Here is a 6,263-nt window from a genome sequence, read left to right as displayed (position 1 = left end):
AACACTAGTTGTTTGGCAGAATCACAATTCCCTGTTAGGCCGGTTCAGTTGTCCTTCTTCACAGAGGATTGTACCATTTAAAGATAAGGAACCAGAAGAGGACACAGAGGGGACCTTGAAGTAGCCCATCAAAACTCTCTCTCTCTCTCTCTCTCTCTCTCTCTCTCTCTCTCTCTCTCTTTCTCTCATGATGCATTAAGCAGCAACCCTAACCTTGAGAATATAGTGAAGGTTGGTGAATTCACAATGTGCAGATCCCACTCTGCGCTATAGCTCAGAGATGGAGAATATGGGTCTTTGGGTATTTCTGAATGCCAACTCCCATCAGTCCCAGGAAGAATGGTGAATGATCAGAGATCAGGTATGTCCCACACAGAATGGGAACAGACCAAATGCTGGAAGGATGGCATCTAACACCTCTTGACCCAATATCAATTACAAGATCTTCAGGTGATCATGAAGATGGATAAGAGGCACTTAAGAGATTGTCTCTTCAGGTCCGATGCAGAAAGGGAAACCACGATTGCCTCGACCAAAAGTTCACCATGGTTCCCACTTATCAAAACGGAGCACATCCAAGCTAGTTGTTTGACAAAGCTCCCACTTGCCGTACTAAGAATCACTTTTACAGAATTACAATTCCTGTCGATGCCCTCGGCGGTGGTGGATGGTTGGTACAGCAAAGTACAGTACAAGGAGAGACTTTGCATAGAGGACCTGTACCACTATTTATTGCCATGCCTGCTATATATAGAACCAAGAGACCGATTTATAAAACCCCTGCTCACAAATGGAACACACTCAAACAGGGTGGAAAGGATGAAATGGCTGCTGAGTGATACTGATGACTTCGTAACTATATGCATTGGCAGCTAAGAAGATCAGGAGAAAAGAACTAGATAAAATAGCGGTCAATTGCAAAGGTGATTCAGACATTTAAGCTGCCACATTCTACCTGAGAACCCCTTGCTATTCTATCGTAAGCAACAAATAATTTTTAGGAGACGTGATCGTGGTTTATTGTATCTGCAGTGCCTGATGTTTTTATGGTTTTTATGGTTACTGTTGCTTTTCTTTTTGTTCCCTTTGTGAATGATGCCATGGCCTTTGGCTAGTGCAATATAGTTGTTGATGATGATCATCAGAGATCAGGATGCATTTCTATGTGTTTTGCCCCCAAACCAGCTAAGAATCAAATTGAGAAGAAAGACCTAGCAGCTGTGTTTTAAGCCACTTATGTGCACACAGCCAAAGAGTCTTGTGTTATCTTAAAGATAAACACATTTATTATGGCATAAACACTTCATCTCTGTCTATTAAAATCAACAGTCTTATAATGCACTTAGTTTTAGATGGATTATTTAGGGTTGAAATGAATATCACCAAGTGATATCCCCTCCAAAAGTAAAGCTAATATAAGCCCCAATTGAAATACTTGTTTAACGCAAGTGCAGAGTTTGTGATTGATTTCACTGGGGCCCAGATTAGAGTGTTCTTAAGACTTTCGTCGAACTGTTTATCAGAAGAAATGTCCTTTTGATTTAAAAAGTGGTAAAAATAGACCATGTAGACAAGCAACAAGTTCAGCTGATCTGGGGCCATGCTTCAGAGGCCTTCTAAAAAAGGAACAACACAGATTAAAAATAAATCTTTAAAAGGTGGCGCGTCAGAATAAGCGCTTTCACTTTCCCAGCAAAACACATCCTCACCCTGACACTTTGCCCTCTAGATTTACCACATTCGTTCGTTTCAGTTCAGAAGTTCATTGGCATGTCTTGCATTTGAATTCAAGTAAACTCCAAGCACTTTTTGCAAAGCTTAAACGGTACACGGAGTCCAATGACAAAATACCCATTTCTGGCCTTAAACCAGTGGAAAGAAGATACGGGAAATTACTGAACTTTAGGGAATACAATATTATGATAAGCTCAAACATAAACATGTGACTTTGCATCACTGTGTTAAGTACAATTGCTGAAAAAGTTGTACGAAGCTTTCCCTTGATGTTCATGAAGGGAATTTCCATAACTTTTTCTCTCTCTTTTAAATTTACATAGCTGTTAACTTTTCCCTTTTATTTTGAGGAATCCTATTCGGAATAAGGGAATTTCCCTTAAAAAAAGGAAAACGTTGACAGCTATGAATTTAGCTCATTTCTTTGCAGTGTGAGATAATTTATTTATATATTCCCATCTAGACCCGTAATGGGGAACTGGGCTCAATGTAATTTCATGCAGCACTCATCATCATCCCGCCCCCCCCCCCCCCCGTTGCAGGCCTACTCTTGCTCTGGGAACGGCATCCTCTTATGGTGTTCACACAACACGCTAAACCATGGTTCTCTACACCATGGTTTGCCATTGCACACAAACTCAGCACTCTTTCATGACCATGGATTGTTTGTCCCTCCCAGAAGCCCACCCAGATACAAAGTCATGACAGGCAAGAGCAGCTGGAAAACAGACCAAAATTTGGAGAAAAAAACAGGCCATGGTCTGTTCACTCATCCGTGGGTCGACTTGTGGTTAACTCATGGTTTGTTAAACAAACCATGGCTTAAACCTGGCATGACTAAGCTTTTTCTAGGACAAGGGATGTACTGACATGTGCGTGTCAAAGTGGTTGTGGCTTTTTCTTTTTTTAAAAAAAGGACAAGGCTTTTTCCGTGGCATCGAGCTGTCACAAGGGACAAGGGATCTGTGGGAGTGATAAGTAAAGCAAAGTTTAAATGTTTCGGCCTTGTGGAGGACACACAAAAACCCTTTGGCATAATTAATTCAATTCAATTCAAAATCCTTTATTAGGCATAGCACACCACACATTAACAAACATTATATACAAACTGTATAAAATATGGGTACAGCAAACACAATTTATCCTAGTCCTATTCTTAACTCCCAGAAATTAACCAGTGTACATGAATAACATAATACAATATAATATAAAATAATAATACAACGCAACATCATCACCTACCATTAACAACCACTAAGTCTCTTTATCATGGCCCATTCTTTCTTCATGGACAGCTCTTAAAAATTCGGCCACTATTAAAGTAATTTGATCATCGCTGTCCGCCAGCATGTCCTGAACAGTTGGTTGAGTAAAAATCTGTTTATTGAATTTTAGGGCCTCATACAATTGTATTCTGGCATAACTGCCAAAATCACAGGAAAAGAATATATGCTCTAGAGTATCTAGTTCCTTTTTACTGCATTTGCAGAGACGCTCAGATTCTGGGATAGCTAAATATCTTCCTCTCACTACCACCGAGGGAAACATGTTAAATCTGGCCAACATAAACAGCCTACTTAATTAATTAATTGGCTTTCTACACCATCCTTTATCTGAGGATTCTGCTGGCATCCGTCTGTCTGAAGAGACAATGGAGTGCACGGCTGGGGGTGAAGTCAAACTATTTGAGAATCACAGCACCTGCTGTGGCTGCAGAGACTGCTAACTTGTAACTGCTTCCTCCCGCATTGTTTTTGTGGTGTTAGCAAGCACCAGAGAGGCCTCTCCAGGATGCAAGGCTGGGTTTTGTGCATGGAGGTCCTGGGTTGCCCAGATGACAAAACCCCACTCTCAGCCTCGCTCACAGCAAAGCAGAGAAGTACATTTGGCACCAGCTTGGCTGCAGGAGTTGCTTGAAGGAGGCATACAAGACGCCATCCAACTGTCTTAGGAACTCCAGATTTGTGTAGGGTTTACTCCTTAGCCTTTTCTCCACCCAAATATGTCTTGCAAGGCAGCAGGTACATATTTTTCATCGGGGTTTCCTCCCAAAGGCTTTCTCATGAATGGGTTTAGCTGTTTAGGATCACAGGGAAGTTTACAATATATAAAAAACATACAAAAATTCATAACATGGTAACAAACAGAAGCAATAAACACAGTTTAAAAGGCCGTAAAATGGTAAAGGTAAAGGGACCCCTGACCATTAGGTATAGTCATGGCTGACTCTGGGGTTGCGGTGTTCATCTCGCTTTATTGGCCGAGGGAGCTGGCGTACAGCTTCCGGGTCATGTGGCCAGCATGACTAAGCCGCTTCTGACTAACCAGAGCAGCGCACGGAAACGCCATTTACCTTCCTGCCAGAGCGGTACCTATTTTTCTACTTGCACCTTGACGTGCTTTCAAACTGCTAGGTTGGCAGGAGCAGGGACCAAGCAATGGGAGCTCACCCCGTCGCAGGGATTCGAACCGCCAACCTTCTGATTGGCAAGTCCTAGGCTCTGTGGTTTAACCCACAGCGCCACCCGCGTCCCTTTTTAAAAGGCCGTAAATGGTTTAATTAGGCAAAAACTATTACGTGTGCACAAAACACTGCTCCTTTTGACCCAGTACTGAGCATGCACCCATTCTTTTCTCTGAATAAAGGATCATGCCTTTAAATGGAGGGACTCATAGGAGAAGTCAAAAGTTATTTGTTTATTTTGAAATGACAGTTTTTTGTGGTTTTTGAGGGAGGCAAAATCCTCCTGGGGATCTGCAGGTTAGTTAACAGCAGTTTAAACAAACTCAGAATTATGTGTAAACCAGGTGTGTGTTAGAGAGAGAGAGAGAGAGAGAGAGAGAGAGAGAGAGAGAGAGAGAGAGAGAGAAGGAAGGAAAGAAAGAACGAAAGAGAGGAGGGATGGGGAGTCACACAGAGAGAACAAACTACATGATACTGCAGTGCTGCAATCTCTGCCCACAGAGATTCTATGTACATATATAGCACCTCACAAAGAATGTGTGAATGACAGGACAGGTCCCTGCCCCAAGGGCCTTACAATCTGTAAACAGACACAAGGAAGAGAACAATGGAAGAGGAAGCGAATGGAGGCTATCGAGATAAACCTTTGTGGCAGCACCAAATCAGTCGCTTTGAATGGAAAGCTCTCATTATGAATAATAATCACACTTAGCAGGTTACAGTTTTCAAACCACTTCACATATATTATGTCAGTACTCCTCAGAACAACCCTCTAAAATAGGCCACCCCTATTAAGCCTATGAGGAATTGAGGCTAGGAAAAAGAGCGGCTGCATGCTGAAAACCACGTCATGCGTTTGTAGTTGCTGTCGGATTAAACTGGGGACTTCCTGAGTCCTGACTCATACACTTAAAAGGATGAAACCAGTTGTGGCATGTTGAGTCTCCCTTTTTTTAATTGAAATAGCATCAGCAGCTGGGAAGGTGGAATGTTGGCATTACCTTCAAGTCTCTTCAACAGCGCCAAGGTAGTGTCAGAGTCCTCGGTCACACAGCAGGGATGCGGGCCACATTTTTAGGGAACCTCCAAGGAGCTCAAGGTCATGGTAGGGAGTTCTCACCATCTCCAAAACAACCCTCCGAGGCAGGTGAGGCTGAGAGGCTGAGAGAAAGCGACTGACCCCAGATCACACAGCAAAATTCACGGGTGAGTGGAAATTTGAGCCCTGGGTGGAATCCATACACACATATAAAAAACATTCTGAAAATGCTTTTTTTCTTTTTTAAGCGTTGTGGCAATCACACAGGACCCCCGGACATTTGACAGTCTAATGACCCTGTGCCACCACTGCGATTGCTTTTTCTGCTGCCACCACCCCATTTTTCACGGGGACACACGGAGTCCAGACAGTTGTTAACATAAACAAATAATCAAGTTTATTTTTAAATGCAGGAACAAGCTTATGGTTTCAGTTAGTTTTTCTTGACAGTTTCTTAATCTTAGTTCCTAACAACTTCAAACTGATTATTCCCAACTATCTATCTGACTCCACCTAACAATTCCTCTCACTCTCTCACAATACAACTCAACCAACCCACTGCCTATTCCTCCCTCTTCCTTCTCCAATTCCCAAACCTCAACTGACTTTCAAACACTCCCACTCTAACTTTTACTCCCCCTTGCATTCCCACTGGCCAAACACATTCTCACTCATTTAATCCTTTCCTAATGACCCACCTGGACACAGGTGGCGGTGTGGGTTAAACCACAGAGCCTAGGACTTGCCGATCAGAAGGTCAGAGGTTCGAATCCCTGCAACGGGGTGAGCTCCTGTTGTTCGGTCCCTGCTCCTGCCAACCTAGCAGTTCGAAAGCACGTGCAAGTAGATAAGTAGGCACCACTCCAGTGGGAAGACCAGAAAGAAATGGATGTCTCGTATACCCCAGGTAGTGTGGTTGCTGACCTTGAGCCAGACATCCTGGAGAGTGAAGTCAAAAGGGCCTTAGAAAGTATTGCTAATAACAAGGCCAGTGGAAGTGATGATATTCCAGCTGAACTATTTAAA

At 42.9% G+C, this 6,263-nt stretch overlaps 1 long non-coding RNA gene across 1 annotated transcript; it reads right to left on the bottom strand.

Annotated features, from left to right (window-relative positions):
- Positions 1–5,608: 5,608 nt before the first annotated feature.
- LOC310847809 lies at positions 5,609–5,923 on the bottom strand. The gene is made up of 2 exons (XR_014566027.1): positions 5,781–5,923; positions 5,609–5,750 (listed from the first exon to the last, which is right to left on the bottom strand). It is a non-coding gene; the product is annotated as an uncharacterized lncRNA (long non-coding RNA).
- Positions 5,924–6,263: the final 340 nt, after the last annotated feature.

The sequence above is a fragment of the Podarcis gaigeae genome, assembly GCF_964106915.1.
Source record: "Podarcis gaigeae genome assembly, chromosome: 6".
NCBI lineage: Eukaryota > Metazoa > Chordata > Lepidosauria > Squamata > Lacertidae > Podarcis > Podarcis gaigeae.
This window is presented reverse-complemented; position numbering and strand designations above follow the sequence as displayed.